Source organism: Aotus nancymaae, unplaced genomic scaffold, assembly GCF_030222135.1.
Source record: "Aotus nancymaae isolate 86718 unplaced genomic scaffold, 86718_ANA_hifiasm-v0.15.2.pri h1tg000031l, whole genome shotgun sequence".
NCBI lineage: Eukaryota > Metazoa > Chordata > Mammalia > Primates > Aotidae > Aotus > Aotus nancymaae.
This window is the reverse complement of record NW_026988444.1, coordinates 153,066-170,352: the sequence shown is the minus strand read 5'-3', so window position 1 is coordinate 170,352 and position 17,287 is coordinate 153,066. Positions and strand designations below refer to the sequence as shown.

The 17,287-nt window shown below is 44.4% G+C and overlaps 1 long non-coding RNA gene across 1 annotated transcript; it reads left to right on the top strand.

The window, feature by feature from the left end:
* The first annotated feature begins 13,501 nt into the window (after window positions 1-13,501).
* LOC105704705 (uncharacterized) lies at window positions 13,502-16,655 on the top strand. The gene is made up of 3 exons (XR_001104504.2): window positions 13,502-13,681; window positions 13,773-13,952; window positions 14,040-16,655. It is a non-coding gene; the product is annotated as an uncharacterized LOC105704705 (long non-coding RNA).
* Window positions 16,656-17,287: the final 632 nt, after the last annotated feature.

Below are 17,287 nucleotides of genomic sequence, written 5' to 3'. Positions count from 1 at the left end.
AGTGGGGAGATCTGGCACTTCCTCATGAATACAATGGGGTCATATCTGTGCCCACCTCGTAGTTGGGACCATTATAAATATGTAGGTTATGATGTTTGCTAGATGAAGCATAAAATGCATTTTCGACTTACGATATTGTCAGCTTACGATGGGTTTATTGAGATGGAATCCCATTGTGAGCTGAGGAGCATGAGGAGCTGCGAGAGTCCCAGGAGAAGGTCGCATAAAGCTCTTAGAACAGGCCCCGCACAGAGGGAGTGCTGGTCACTGTAATCAGGCCGTAATTATGCAGACTGGCTATGAGTAAAGTGAGTGCTGCCGCTTTGGCCATTTCGTGTGAGTTTAGCCTTATTAGGAGGGAACCCCATGGTGAGAAGATGAATAGCAGCCCAGACGCTGGCTTTCCTCTGGGCCCCTGACCACAGGAACAGACCCAAGAAACCTCCTGGGCAGGGAAAAGCCAGTGCTGAAAATGAAGATTATGTGTGGGGAGGGAAGGGTGGAGTCTACATTGAGACTCCCGTTGGCAAAAGGAGGTTTAATTAAAGAAGGAAGGTGATTCTGGGGACCTGCATTTATAATGCTCCCAACTCAAGTAATTCTCAAAGTAAGCTCAGGAGGCTCACAGTTAGGAATGCGGGGGCTCAGAGAGGTCCCCCCACCTCATTCATTGTCACCCGCCTTTGTCTCTCCTCTCCCCCAGGCTCCTGGCCAGGGAATGGGGTGACCAACTCTTCCATCTCCAAAATGCTGTTCTATCTCTTTCTGCCTCAATAGATGACACATTTTTCCTTGGGAATGGAATGAAATGAAAACTTTCTGCATTCTGGCGCTATGCCTCTCCATCCTTTTGAAATGCCAGGCTCTCTGCTATTTTTGCTTTTAGCTGAGATATTGTATAAAGGTCCCCAAATGTAACAGGGCTCTGGTTGTCCGAGAAGGTTTGTGGGTTGATAATATAAATAGAAGCCGGTCCTTTCATCCAGCCTACTCTTAGAGCTTTTTGCCAGGGCTCCTGGTTGGCTCATGTTCATATGTGCTGAACTCCCCATTTATCTTGGACTTTTGGTTTTTAGACCAGGTGCCTCTGAATGTCGAAGGCATAGCAACGTGGTATTTTTCATGAACGTGCCCCCAAAGTTTACTCTTTTGACTGATATTTGTGTTCTTGAAACAAAGACATTTAAAAAATAATTCTGTGCAAAAAGATGCTTGTCTGTATTTATGCACAGATGGTCCTCAACTACCTGGGTTCAGTTGTGTGATGTTTTGACTTCACCATGGTCTGAAAGTAACACAGTGGAAACTGTACTTTGGGTACCTGTATAACCTTCTGTTGTTCACTTTCCGTACAATATTTGATACATTACATGAGCATTTCAGTGCTTTATTATAAAATAGGCTTTGCATTAGAGGATTTTGCCCAACTGTATGCTAATGTAAGTGTTCTGAGCACATTTAAGTTGGCTGTGCTAACCTACGACGTTTGCCAGATGAGATATAAAATGCATTTTTTTTTTTTGAGACAGAGTCTTGCTCTGTCGCCAGACGCCAGACTGGAGTGCAGTGGCGTGATCTCAGCTCACTGCAACCTCCGCCTCCTGGTTTCAAGCAATTCTCCTGCGTCAGCCTCCCAAGTAGCTGGGACTACAGGCATGTGCCACCACACCCAGCTAATTTTTGTATTTTTAGTAGAGATGGGGTTTCACCGTGTTGGCCAGGATGGTCTCGATCTCTTGACCTCATGATCAGCCCACCTTGGCCTCCCAAAGTGCTGGGATTACAGGTGTGAGCCACCGTGCCTGGCCTAAAATGCATTTTTGACTTATGGTATCATCAACTTACAATGAGTTTATTGAGATGGAGTCCCACTGTGAGTTGAGGAGCATCTGTATATATCTCTCTCTGAAAGTTTCAAAGCAGACTAAATGTGCGAATAAGTCAATGACAGTTCCCCATGAGCGGAATATTATAAAGCCACTGCAAAGCAGCAAAGCACTGTAGGGAATGCGTGTGACAGGTGACATGGGCAGAATACCAAAACAGTGTGAAGGTTTTACCTGCAAGGAGCAACGTTTTGCACTATTCACATTCAACAGAGCCACCATTTATGGAACATCTACTGTGTGCCAGGCACGGGGCAAGGTGTTTCGTGTGCCTTTCTCATTAATGTTCATGGAAAACATGAAACGGGCATCATAACTTCTGTAGATGGAAGTGTTCAGGCCAATGGTCAATGTCAGGGGATATGGAAGGAATTCGAGTGTCTGGCAGGGATTGGCTAACAGGACATGAGGGTCTATTCCAAGCTGAGATTCCATGATCCAGCCATAACTCAAACATAAATGCCAGTCATCCCTCTCTGGAAGTAGGATTCCAGTCATGTCTCTCTGGACCCCTCTTTGCTTTTATCATAATCCTAGTAGCAAAGCAACTCAGTCCACTGAAACCAAAGGTGTGTCTGGGAAAGTTGGCCAAAGTGCACTGGCCAAAACTTTCTTTTTTTAATTAATTAATCATATAATATTTCTGAGAGAATCTCACTCTGTCACCAGGCTGGAGTGCAGTAGTGTGATCCCAGCTTACTGCAACCCCTGCCACCTGGTACAAGCAGTTCTAGTGTGTCAGCCTCCTAAGTAGCTGGGATTATAGGCATGTGCCTCCACGCCCGGGTAATTTTTGTATTTCAGTAGAGACAGGGTTTCACCATGTTGGCCAAGCTGGTCTTGAACTCCTGACCTCAGATGATCCACCAGCCTCGGCCTCCCAAAATGCTGGGATTACAGGCATGAGCCACCACGCCCGGTCTATTTTTAAAATTCAGACAGGCCATTAACAATGTACAAAACTCAGAAGAGCTAAAGAGGTAGAAAGTAAATGCTATGTCCCTTTTCTGTTGGCCCCAGACCCCCATGTCCCTGGCTCCCTTCCTTGGTAGCAGTCACTGCTTGCATCACCTTCTAGAGAGAGTCCACACATATAAAATATTCTAAGTATGACTGTCTTTATCGCTTGCTTTTTACATCCACAAGCGACACATTTCTTTTCCAAACAGTTTTCCTCCTACTCTAATGCGACATCTTAGATCTTACTCCACATCAGTATGTACCAATCTGCTTTGTTCTTTTTTTTTTTTTTGAGATGGAGTCTCGCTCTGTTGCCCAGGCTGGAGTGCAATGGTGCGGTCTCGGATCCAAGCGATTCTCCTTCCTCAGCCTCCTGAGTAGCTGGAATTACAGGCGTGTACCACCACACCAGGCTAATTTTTGTATTTTTAGTAGAGACAAGGTTTCACCGTGTTGAGGCTGGTCTTGAACTCCTGATCCACTCTCTTGGTTTCTCTAAGTGCTGGGATTACAGGTGTGAACCACCATGCCCAGCGCATTCTTTTTAAAAGGTTGCATGGATTCAATTTATTAATTTATTTAAATATGCTTATCAAAGGATCTTTACATTGTTTCCAAACAATGCTAGAAATTCCAAACAATTCTAGCATTGCAACAGCCATAGACACGTATCATTTTGATACGTGGGTACGTTTGTACAGTACATTTCTAGAAGAGAAATGCTTTGTCAAAGGATGTGAGAATTTTTAATTTTCCAAATTGCTTCTATAAATGTTGGCGTAGTTTAATTCCCCTCAGTGGTATGTGGATCAGTCTCCAGACCGTTCACATTCTGGTTCTATACATGCTAGTGGGCTGGGAAGAACACAGGTTAGTTCCAGTGGAATGGACCTGGTCAATTCACTTCTCCCCCATGAATCTCAACTTCCATCGCTGGAGAAAGAAATGCCACCTGTCCAAGCAACATCACAGCTTCTGTAAAGACTAAGTCAGAAAGCTTCCAGCGCCATGACTTGTCAATTTCAGGAGCGTTTGGGAGTGCTTTTTGTCAACTGGAAAGCTGAATGTGTGTACTTCTCAGGGCCAGAGTGGAGGCTCTGCGCTCTCCTCCCATGCTAGCTTCTGGTCAGTGGGAGTCACAACACCCTTGAGCATCCTCAGAACCAGATAAGGAGGCTGAGTGAGTGCTTGGTGCCACGGTGGAGGGGTGTGTAGAAGTCATAGGTGTGTCTGATCTCCCTCTTAATCCTGCAGCCTGGGAGAAAGCCAGCGAAGCTCAGAGCGGCTGGATGTGTCATCCCGGCAGCCTGGACATGCCTGGTGAAATATGACGATGCCACCCTCACTAAGTAAAGAGTACGGTGACCATTGGACCCTATCCATGGCATCTGTGAAAAACTGCTCGGCTGCCGAACACCACTGCGGGAGCTGGGAACCATAAATGTCAAATGTTCGTGTCTTTTTGGGAGAAAGTGTGAGTTGAATTCTAACTTGATCGTTGTATTCAGAATAAAGTTATTAGCTGAGTGCTTCTTTTCTTGCAGATTCTACTGTAGTGCTACAAAATACAGCACCTATAGCTATTTTTTTGAAAAAAAATCATTGCTTTTTTCAGGGGGAGGGAGTGGGGACAGGAATGGAGTTTCGCTGTGTTGCCCAGGCTGAAGTAAAATGATGCCATCTCGGCTCGCTGCAACCTCCGCCTCCCAGGTTCAAGTGATTCTCCCACCTCAGCCTCCTGAGTAGCTGGGATTACAGGTGTTCCCCACCACGCACAGCTAATTTTTGCATTTTTAGTAGAGATGGGGTTTCGCCACGTTGGCCAGGCTGGTCTCGAACTCCTGACCTCAAGTAATCTGCCCACTTGGCCTCCCAAAGTGCTAGGGTTATAGGCATGAGCCGATGTGTCCAGCTCACTGTATGCCTTTTAAAAGTTAATATTTCATATCTTAATCTTAAAATAATAAAGTAGCAACATATTGTACAAACTTTGATCAGCATAGAAGTGTGTGAAGTGTGAGACTCCCCAGTTCCTTGTCCCCACCTGCAGCCTCAACACCTATGTGCACTAGCAGGGGAAAGTTAGATCTTTACCTTTTTGCAAGCTTTTTTTTAGGTGCATATTAAAAACTATGAATATACATATGTATATGACTATATAACCCTTTTACGAAAATGGAACCCTACCAACACAGCGTTGCGTAGGTTGGCTTTTCTCACTAGATGATGTTTTGATAGAGGGTGGCGATCTTCAGCTCCTAGAACCAAGGATGCATCATTTGCATTTTTCTTTGTGTTGATCCTGCACATACTGAGTGTGCTGTTGAGTTTTTAAGGCACAGTCACCATGGTGGGGGGTGGGTCAGAGAGTCCAGGCAATACCCTAAGAGAAGCGAGTGACCAAGGCTGTGTATCCTAGAGAACGTAACGGAATTCAAGAGGTGTGACCGTCATCTTCAAACACCTGAGGGATCGTTAGAGGGAAGAACCGTTGCTCCATTCTGGTGGCTCCCGGAGGGGTGTCTGTGACGAGCTGGTGGAAGCTCAGGGTAGCAGAGATCAGCAGACCTGAAATGACATCCTAAGAATGTGGGTTTTGAGTCCTACTGCCTGAGTTCCAATCTTGACTCTCCTACCTAGTAGCTGAATAAAGTCCCTGCACCTCATTTTCCTTATCTATAAAATGGGGTAAGCAAATACTTCTGTGCTGTTTCTATGAAAAATAAAAGATATTCCATGTAAATCTCTCAGAATAGTATCTGGTGCAGAGTGAGCTCCCATCATAACCATAATGGCCCTCCCAGTGCTTTCGGCTGGTCAGTGGCTACCCATGAGCTCTCTGGTCATCGATGGCCATGTTACTTTTCAATGCTCAAAAGACTAATAGTCTATGTTCCTGTGCAGCACGACTTTAGAACATCCCATCTTTTACCAGGTTTCTGTCTTTGTGAAACTCCCCAATTTCTCCCCATTTCTGAGAATACCCTGACTCCAGGTATACCTGATCCTCAAATCTGTCTTTGTTATTTCCCGTCACTCAGCTGGCGGCTGGCTCCTCCCCTGCTCTCTCCGACAAATGCCATTTACTGAACCAAAGTTGGCTTCCTCCAGGGTGGCTGGATCTTCCCTGCCCTGCTTCACCCAAGCATGATCCCAGGCTTCTCTTAATTCCCCACAGCACAGCAGAAAGCATATCGGATTGTTTAGAAAAGCTTACTCCGTGTAGGGAATGCCTTGGTTCCTGTAGCCAGCCGTGAGGTTGCCTGTACTATGGCCAAAGCTGCCATAGTTTCAAAGCTTTCTTTTTAAATTAATTAGTTCATTTATTATTTATTTTGAGACAAAGTCTCACTCTGTCACCAGGCTGGAGGGCAGTGGTGTGATCCCGGCTCACTGCAACCTCTGCCACCTGGTACAAGCAAATCTCATGTCTCAGCCTTCCAAGTAGCTGGGATTACAGGTATGTGCCACCATGTCAGGCTACTTTTTGTATTTCAATAGAGACAGGGTTTCACCATGTTGGCCAGGCATGGTGACATCATGGAATCAAGGCTGGGTTGCTTATGTCCTTTTTTTTTTTTTTTTTTTTTGATACGGAGTTTCGCTCTTGTTACCCAGGCTGGAGTGCAATGGCACGATCTCAGCTCACTGCAACCTCCACCTCCCGGGTTCAGGCAATTCTCCTGTCTCAGCCTCCTGAGTAGCTGGGATTACAGGCACACGCCACCATGCCCAGCTAATTTTTTGTATTTTTAGTAGAGATGGGGGTTTCACCATGTTGACCAGGATGGTCTCGATCTCTTGATCTCGTGATCCACTCACCTCGGCCTCCCAAAGTGCTGGGATTACAGGTGTGAGCCACCGCGCCCGGCGCTTATGTCCTTTAAACTGTGGTTACTTGGCTCAAAGCCCTGCCCCTTGAGCCCCTTGGCCAGATCCATTTCCTTATTCTTCTTTCTACTCCAGCCTGGGCAATGACATGCCGGTAAATTCTGTCTCAATAAACAAAACAAAGTCAGAAAGCCACGTTTGTAGCGTTTGCCTTTTGTGTGTGTGTATGTAAATACTCTCACTATGGTCTATTTTAAGCTACCAACAGCTTAACAGCTCGTCTGGAAAATTCGTGCGTGTTTGGTTATTGGCCTTCCAGGATGCATTGCTAGTTGGTTCTGGGTATGATGTGGGTACTGATAAGCAAGAAAATTGGAAACAAAGAGCTCACATCAACCTGCACAGAGTTTCCGTGGCAGTTCCTCTCGTCCTGAGATGTCTGGGATTGAATGAAGTGAATGGTCTAAACTATGTGGTTTTTTTTGAACTTTAATGTCCTGTATCATTGTCACAATGTAACCTTCTTTTTGTGTATCTGTGAGAATCCTCTTTTGAGTGAACCTGAAAGCTCTAGTTTGGGGATGGCAGATAGGGCAATAGGGTCAATTTTCTAGAATCATCTGTGCTGTTTTTCTGTGCTGGATATAAAAGAGACATTCACGCCTTTTGACCTTTGCAGGTACTCGTGGCCATCTCAAATGCTTCTTCCATAAAGTCTTGGCCATAAACTATTATCTACCAATTGAAATTTTGTTTAAGAAAGAAAAAATGTAGCAAAAGTCCTTGGGACTCAATATGAGCAGTATTTTGTGTTCACATGTGTTTCCCTCCAAGAATCCTATCAGCCAGATATCTGGGTTAAACTTTATTTTCACCCAGTATTTTCAGTCTCTAACAGAATAAACAGCAACCCCAGGAAACAGATACATCTGCAGCTCTGCAAAAGAATAACATTCCCTCCCCTCCCAGGCCGGGAGAGAGCACCACCGTCCCCACTCCCCCAAGAAGGAGGCCAGATGCAAGGGCGTTTCCTTTCCTTTGCCAGTCTTCTAAGCAAAGTGAAGAATTCTTGGAGCGTGAGTCATCTGTCCTGATTCCAGGCAGCACTGCATGGCCAGGACCTCCTGGGGAAGAGGTAAAGTGAGAAACAGGCTGCGTTAGTCAGGGTTCTCTAGAGGGTTGGAACTAATAGGATAGATGTATATATAAAGGGGAGTTTATTAAGGAGTATTGACTTACCCAGTCACAAGGTGAGGTCCCACAATAGGCCATCTCCAAGCCGAGGAGCAAGGAAGCCAGTCTGAGTCCCAAAGCTAAAGAACCTGGAGTCTGACATCCTTCAATCCAATCAACTTGACACTCAATATTAACCATTCCAGAGGCCGACCCACCACCCATGGCTCTGTGTCCCTGAGTAGGGCTCCCAGCCCCTGCCCATCTTCTCCAGAGCTCTGCCCACTTGTCACTTGGGGGTTGTAGCTTTCAAAGTGAGACTTAAGGACATGGAAAATGTTAGGCCAATGATCAATTACCAGGTGTCTCGACCCAATCAGTTTATTAGAAATAGGCTTCACTGTCCTTAAGGACATGGAAACACACACACACACACACACACACACACACATATACATATATATACACACATATACGTATATATGTATATGTATGTGTATATGTAAATACATACATACATACATATATATATATAACCAGCAGTGTAGAGCTCAGAGTTTTCAAGAGGCCCAGAGAAGAGGGGAGCAATCTGTGCCTCTTTCTGCCTAGGTCCCAGGCTGAAGGCCATGTGCAATAATGAACGGGCCATGGCCCTGATGGGTGCATCTTGAACTGCAGTGAAGAACTCACCATCCTCTTCCGCACAGAGTCACCAGGGCCAGCCCAGAGGCTTCGAGAAGCACACCTTTCAAAAGAGATGAGAACTTTCTGGCCCAGATTCTTTGAATGCGAATATTCTCAATTGGTAAAAAGAACCCATTCCAGGGCAATGTTCATTCTGAGCTGTAGGCAAATGACTTTTGTGGTCACTAGACAGTAGCTCTGCTGGTTTGTTTTACAGCAAGCATGTGATTTCAGAGGTGGACATGCCCATTCCCAAAGGATTCTTTACTTTGTCATGAGATTCTTTACACAGGATTCCATAAGGTTTTCCAGGGTTTGCTGCAAGTTCATTCACTACTTGGATGGCCAGAAAAGCCTGTAATGTCAAAGTCACTGTCAATTAAGATCAATCAGGAATGCAGAAAAAGGCCTTTTGGAACTGCCATCCAAGTCTCCCACCTGGGGTGGTTTTGCTAAAAAAAAAAAACACAAAACTTCTGCAGAATCCGCCGCCTTGGGACATTAGGGCAGGCTTCTTTGTCATTTAACTTTGTAAATGCTTAAGTGGGTTTCTTTACTGTGACTCTTCTCAGGACTTCGCATATGAAATTTCGTGAGTGTCTTAGAGCAAGTCATGTTATAGTTTCCACAATCTTACGTGACTATGTCACCCTATGGATTTGCATCTATTTTTACTGACACTGTTCTGAGGGATCCGATTAAGTAGCTGATCTACCAGTCACACTCCACAATCGGCTGGTGTTCAGTGCAGGGAAAGCTCTTGTGCAGTGTGCTTGTTTGTTTCTATGCAGATTGTTGATGTGGTAAATAATTCTTACATATGTGCTAGAGGCTTCTTGAGACCCCATCTGGTGGAGCCCGATAATCCCAGAGAAGGATTTGTTTACCTGCTGGTCTCCTTTCTCCCTTGGAATCTTGTTCCACCCGAGGAGCTGGTCAGGACACAGAGGGGACCCGGCATCTGTGCAAATGTCACACTCACCATCATGTCGTCCACCCCACGACCCCTTCCTGAAGAAGACACAGCTCAGCTTCTTCAAAAACCTGATGTGTTAGCTTGGATTCTATCAAACAAGGACAGTGGGAGAGTTTTGGTTTTGTCATAAGAAGAAACTCCCATTGCACGAGTGGTCCCGGTGTGCACGTCTGGTGTGTACTTCAGGAAAATGTTAGGCCAACGATCAATTACCAGGCATCTCGACCCAATCAGTTTATTAGAAACAGGCTTCGCTGTCCTTTCTTACAAATATCTTGTCCACTACTCAAAGCCCCGCACCTTCCTGGTTTCAATTTTGTCGTGGGCTTCTCTTCCTGGAGGCGCCAAGTGGGAAAGGAAATTTGACAGCCGACCGGGTTGTTTGTTTTAAAACAGTCATCCAGGTTAGGGGTGTTGAACATAAAATATGTTTCTGAAAGGTTGTAAAATGATCCCTCTCTTGGTCATCTCCGAGAAACCATCTTCTGAAGGTCATTTTTAGTAATAGAATTCTAGAAGGAATTAAAGCAGCTCACCAAATAGTCCCTCAAGTCAGAATCCGCTGGCACTTGGAATCCTAACGAATTCGCAGAAACAAGAGTAAAGTCAAATATTAGAAAATGGTTTCAATTTAGCTCTTTCTGTGTTGCGCAGTGTTTACTGACAGATTTCTCAATTCTTCTTTTCTGCCATTAATATTGAGTGACCATATGTGTGTTAATCAAAGAATAGCACTTTTGGGGGGTACATTTTAAGGATTTAAATGTAATTATTTAGTTTAGAATTGGCTGGAATATAAGCTCCTCAGCTGAATATATGGGAAAATATACACTGTGTATTCTTAATTTACCATTGCAATAAAAAGATAAACCCTTTTTTTGTGTAAAATTCAGTATAACTGCTACAGCATTAGATATGCAGTAGCCCCTTTGCTGATTCTGGGAAGACAGTCAGCTCTGTGTATCCAAGGGGTTATTGGTTCCAGAATCCCTATGGATTCCAAAATCCACGGATGCTCAAGTCCCTTCTATAAAATGTCACAGTGTTTGCATATAATCTATCCTCCTCCTCCTGTAAACCTTCAGTCATCTCTAGATTACTCATCGTACCTAATACATACAAATGCTATGCAAGTCGTCGTTGTATTGTTTTTAACATTTATGTTACTATTTTTCCCCTGATATTTTTGGACAACAGGTTAAATCCTTGGATTCGGGACCTGTGTTTACTGTATTGAAAACGTCGATAGCAAGGATCGTGGTAGGATGGAGGGGTGTTAGGGGTTGGGTCCTGGAGTCATATTGGATTGTGTCCTGGCCTCTCCATCTACCAGCTGTTGGATCTTGTGCCTGTTACTTACTTTCTGTGAGTACCACTTCCCTGATCTGTAAAACGCAGAGGGCACTAGTAACTTACTTCATGGTCTGAGAATTCTTTCACTGGCTCGTTCAATAAGTGATTATCCACCAACCAGGCACTGTCCCCAGCTCAGAGAAATACGACAGAGGAAGCATTTTGTGAATATTCAATACATATTGACTCTTATTTTCCCAAATTAGAAGAAAAGGAGAGGGGCTCTTGCCTTACAAATATCCCTTCCCTCTCCCACTGGGGTTTTCTTGTGTCACTATAACTTCTGCAATAAAAAATTTCCAATGCAAGGAGGAGAAAAGTTGCAAGATGCTCTCCAGTGAGTTATAGCCTGAACAAAGTGCTTGCAAATGACATCCTGTAAAGGCAGTGTGTGGGGAGCAGTTACGGAGATGTTTCTCTGAGGATTTATGTGTCTTATGGCCCTCTGAGCACACACTTGCTGGTTCCCCTCTCCAAGGACCCTCTCTGAGGCCACACCAGTTTATACCACTCAATGCTAGTCCTGCGGCCCCAGGGCTCACTACATACCATGCAACTGCTCTTCCTTCCCAGGACTCACTCTATGGCTCATGACCTGGGATAACCTTGGATGCCAAATAGATATGGAAGTCCTGATATTTGTGCCTGTCAGGGAAAGTGAGAACATGCCCCCAACTTTGTTCATAATCAAGAATCCGATTTCACAACTGGCTACAGCTAAAGCCCTTTGATGAAATGTTTCCAAAACACTCATTAAGTTGTTTTGGAAAATGTGACGATGGGCTTGTAGTGCCATTTGAGGTGTGTGCATGTGTGTGTGGAGCTGAGACTCAACTATGCTACTGGGAACCTAAGATGTTAGAAGAAGCAAAGGGAGGGAACAGGAGGAAAGAGGGAGGTGCGTGGAGGCACCTGGCAGAGGCCAGGATCTAACAGGAAACGCTAGCCATAAACAGCACCCTGTGTAAAACCAGGCACAACGTGTTCGGGTCGAGGAGGCCTGGCACTGAGTATGAGGCTGGCTGCCTCATGAAGGGCCACTAATAGCCTTACACCTGGGAGCTTTGGGGGACGACCGGGGAGGCGTGTGCACAGCAGGTCAAGCCGACTGCAGAGGGAGGCTGCCAGGGCTGTAGCCGAGTGCCATGCTGGGTTGCTATCTTTACCTCTATGCTCACAGGTAATTTTAAATTTGATTGTCAGGATTTCTATCCATATTGGAATGGTGAATTAAATGTCAGTATTTAATAGTCATGGACTATTGTGCAGTCATTAAAGCAGGTCACTACAAAGACTGGGAGCAACATGGGAGACCATTATGGTACGTGAATGAAAGGAGGACATAGCATCTTACTGCAGTACGATAGCAGCTAACAACACTCAGCGCCGTGTGATCGAGCACCTGCCTGCCATGTGCCAGGGAGGAATGGACTCTGGACCATCAGAGAAGTGCTTGTCTTTGAGAATGGGGTACACGCTAGGGAGTAACAGAGCAAATGAAAGCTCAATGAGAAATGACAAAAAATTATAAATAAATGGCCAAAACGGTAATATGTAATGACAACATATGAAAGTTCTGTGGATACAAATAGGGCACAGTGGATTCCAAATAAGAGGGAACGGTCTAGTTGAGAATAGCCGGCTGGGAACCAACCCTGCAAATCAACAAAAGGCTAGAAGAAACACATGCAGGCCACAGCAGGGAAACATAGGTTCCGTGTGGAGATCATGTGGGTGCCTCCTTGGGTTCAAGTCCTGGCTTCTCTGCCTACCTGTGTGGGACCCTGGGCACATTCCTTAACTTCTCTCTCAGTTTTCTCATTTGTAGAGTGGGATTAAAGTAGCATTTACCCCTTAGGGATAAATGAATCAATGTAGGAAATCACCAAGAGCTGGTATCAGGTACCTGTTCAATAATTGTTAGCTATTATCATTGTTGTATTATTTTTTCCAGTCTTGACTTTTAAAACCAATGTATTAATATTGCACAGATAATTATAATGGCTAAATATAAATAAAATAATTTTTATGTTAATCTGGATCTTCCAATTATTGGACAGTTGTGAGTGCGTGTGTGTGTTTGTGTTAGAGGAGCAGGTCTTTTTATCTTCCTTTGGATATGAATGGACAAGTTGTGGCCTTGGTTGTCACTGGCAGCTTATTCATGAGGATAACCATTTTATTTTGTGAAGGCAGCCATTTTATATGCTGAAGGTAGCCATCTTACAGCCTGAGGCCATCTTATATTCTGACGGCAGCCATCTTATATCCTGAGGGCTGCTATTGTGAGGATGAAGCCAGAATATGGAGAAGAGGAGAAGGGGATGGCTGAGAAGCAGAACAGGAAACTGAACTGCATTTTTCTTAGAGCAAATCACTAAATTACAACAATTCTTCAGGCAAAGTTGAGCACTGTTGGTTTCTGTTACTTGGATCTCAGTAAAATTGGACAGATATTATACAAGGAACAGTACTTGGGGAACTTCACTTTATGTGAGGCCTTCATGTGGTTTGTGTCACATTCCTGCCTGTCCAGGCATCAATCCTGGTTTCCTTGTGAGCTCTCTGCTGACTCCACCCAGAGATCTCTTACTTCCGTCTCTGCTGCAGCTACCTCCATTCTCACATGTGGTTTCTTCTGAGTTTTCTTATTTCAGCCAGTACTGTGGAACTCTCCTGACCTTGTGGGCTTTGGGCAGAAGTAACTGCACTCCCCACTTCTCTCCTAAATTACTGGCAATGGTGAGACTGAGCATCAAGGGAGAAACCTGAGCTGTTAACGTTGCTAGTGAAGCCATCGTCCTCTCCACGTTCCCAGGTAGGAAACACTCCTCTCTTTTGCTCTCCATGCAGTCATAAGGTCTTGTCAGTACTTTTCTTTGCACTGTGTCTCTGCACTATTTTTTCAGATATTTCTTTGTGAAAACGATGCACCAGACTCTCATCTGTCATCACTGGGATTACTGCAATTTTGCCTTGAATTTCCACAAGTTTCACATCCATGGTGGTAACTTACCTGTCTCTGTCTCATTGCCTCCACCTGCATTACCCGGGACTGCAGCCCACTGCCAGGATTCAGGTGGTTTCCAGTGAGTGAATCACATATTTGTGTGTGTGTGAATCTGTTCCCCCTACCCCATGGCTCTCAGCTGTTGGCCTTCTTTCATGTTTGGCAGGTAAAGCTGTGGAACCAGAGGTGGCTTCACTGTGATGCTATTGAAACTGAGCTGTGCTTGCCTGGATCCCCTCCTAAGGTCCCAGAGGGGCCCTAGCTTGTTTGCATTCATATGGTCATACAAATTTGAAAATTTGCTAAACTAGACCGGGTGTGGTGGCTCGTGCTTATAATCCTAGTGCTTTGGGAGGCTGAGATGGGAGGATCATTTGAGGCCAGTAATTGAAGACCAGTCTGAGAAACATACTGAAACTTTGGCTCTACAAAATATTAAAAAAATAAAATAAAAATTAGCTGGGCATGGTGTCACACACCTGTAGTCCCATCTACTTGGGAGTTTGAGGCAGGAGGATGGCTTGAGGCCAGGATTTCGTGGCTGCAGAGAGCCATGATCATGCCGCTGCACTCCAGCCTGGGCAACAGAGTGAGACTCTATCTCTAAAAAATAAAATTAAAATTAAAAAAGAAGAAAATTTGCTAAACTAAGATATGGTAATGGCAACAGTTAATACAATTGACTCTTTCCACAGAGATGTCTCCTATGTCCACACTCACCTCACATCAGGTGGTGTTGGAGAGTGTGGGAATGTTAGGAATCCCCTAAAGAGAAAAAAAAAAGCAGTTGGGTTGTGGATTCATTTAGTCTGTATTTAGTGATATGTATATATTCATATATATATATATATATATGCCAACTGCATATATATGCAAACCATATATATATATATATATATGCAGTTTGCAGTTACTTTCATGTAGAGCGAAATTATTCTTAGCAAGGTTCACAAGCTCATTAGTGGCAGAGTTAAGGCTGGAAATCTGGTCAGTCTGATTTCAGTGATAATGACCTTAGCAGTGGCTTTCATGTGTTTAGGTCCAGAAATAGGCCTTTGATTTCTTAACTAAAAGGCTAATGGTCTTTGCTGGCCTTGTGCCGGTATTTAGCACACCTTCCTACCTCCTTACTTGATCCCAGGAGTTTCTTGTTCACTCATCCACTGTTGCTTTACTTAAGCTGCATTCTACCCAATGGAATGCCTTGCTATTGCCAAACTCTGTTTCAGCAAAACGCATGTTGCTTATGCTCTACCCTTGGCCTGAAATGACCTTGCCCAGACTTATCTGTATGGGAACTTATTTCTTTCTGATTTGATACGAAATACCAACACTGATGAAGATAACATGAACTCACAGTGCATTATTATAATGAAGACATTGGTGATAAGCTGGTGAACAAGTGTTATCAGTTCAAAACATATTTAACATAAGTTAATAGACTAGAAACCCTGAAATGCCCCCAAATCTTTCTTACAACTCACGTATGAAATATATTTTATAGAGATTCCCCAAACTTAATAACGTAAAAAATTTACATATTACCAATAAAGTTTTGTGAAGCAGAAAGAAACTTTCTTAAATGATCAATATTAAAAAACTAATTTCCTTCAATCATGCTAGATCTAAGGCTAAAAATATCTTTCTTGTCTTTTATAGAGAATAACATTATAAAGTTGTTGACATTAAAAGGCAGTGAGAGTGTACAGCTAAAAATATCTGGAAAAAAGAAGATCGTTATACAAGTGTGTCAGCTGGTTAATTAAATATTGTTATTCTCGGTTATGTGATGCTTGTGTTATTTGTTGGTTATTTATTTAACAATTATAATTTATTGTAATTTCTCCTCTTATTCAAAACAAAAATTTATTTTTATATCTGAAATATTGTAATTTTGGGTTCTTCTGAAAACCCATCCCCAATGTACAAATGTCAGCCTGCATGCGACCTAGAATATCTTCTGGTGCAGTGCAGGGGGAGGAGGACGCTCTTCCCTAAGCATGTTTCACTGCTTCTCCGATGACGTAGCTGACGGCTGCAGCCAGCACAGACTCTCACAAAGGCCCCTACGGCCCTTCTGGGTTCTGTCTGCAGCTCCAGATCCCTGATTCTTGGGGTTGATCTGGGGAAGATAGACCTTGTCCCCTCTTGGATTCCCTTTTCCAGCTCCAGAGGCATGAGCACAAAGTCTCCCCCTGGAAAGATGCCTGTCTCTTTCACGAACCAATTCGTGTTCCTAGAGCCCGGGGTCCCTGCCTCAGATGCCTCGCCATAGCTGCTCCTGGTGACTCCACTGTGCCATCCTGATGAGTTCTGAGGAGTTCCTCATGATTGCTTGTCCACCTGTCATCTAGTGCACACTGCAGCCGGGTTCATCCACTGACATATCATTTTCTATACATCAGATTAGGACCCAAAATCTCCATGCCCCTCCACCCCGACCACTACCATTTCCCAAAAGGAATAAAGTCCACACTTCTTAGCTTGGTATTCCAGGTCATTCACAAACTTTCCTTGTCCCGCCTTTGATGTGGGGTCACACATCCCTCTGCTGACTCCTCCTCTGGCATTTCCTTCAGCCGGACAGTCTTAGTCATTGTTCCCTAATTGGTGACGTGAAAAGTTGTTTGTCTCCGTCTTGTCTCCTAGCTGACCCTGTGTTCGCTGCCTTCTCCAGAGACCACTGTGGTGCGCTCCCATGGAATGACAAGTCCACTCCCTTCTCTCAGATGTTTACAATCTTTCGTTGTCTCCATGACTACTTTGATGATGAATTTTAATTTTTTTTTTAATTTTTTTTTTCTGACACAGAGTCTTGCTCTGTTGCCAGGCTGGAGTGCGGTGGCACAATCTCGGCTCACTGCAACCTCTGCCTCCTGGGTTCAAGTGATTCTCTTCCCTCAGCCTCTGGAGCAGCTGAGATTACAGGCACAGGCGCATGCCACCACGCCCAGCTCATTTTTGTATTTTCAGTAGAGACGGGGTTTCACCATGTTGACCAGGCTCGTTTCAAACTCCTGACCTCAAGTGATCTGCCCGCCTCAGCCTTCCAAAATGCTGAAATTACAGATGTGAGCCACTGTGCTTGGCCGTTATTATTACTATTTTTTTAATTAAAAAAACTTTTTTGGAGACTGAGTATCTCCCCTGTTGCCCAGGCTGGAGTCTGGTGGCACAATCAGGGCTCACTGCAGCCTCTACTTCCCTGGCTCAGGTGATCCTTCCACCTCAGCCTCCTGAGTAGCTGGGACTACGGGCATGTGCCACCATGCTCGACTAATTTTTGTACTTTTTGTAGAGATGAGATTTCACCATATTGCCCAGGCTGTTTCAATCTCCTGGCCTCAAGTGATCCTCCCACCTTGGCCTCCCAAAGTATTGGGATTACAGGTATGAACCACCGCATCCAGCCTG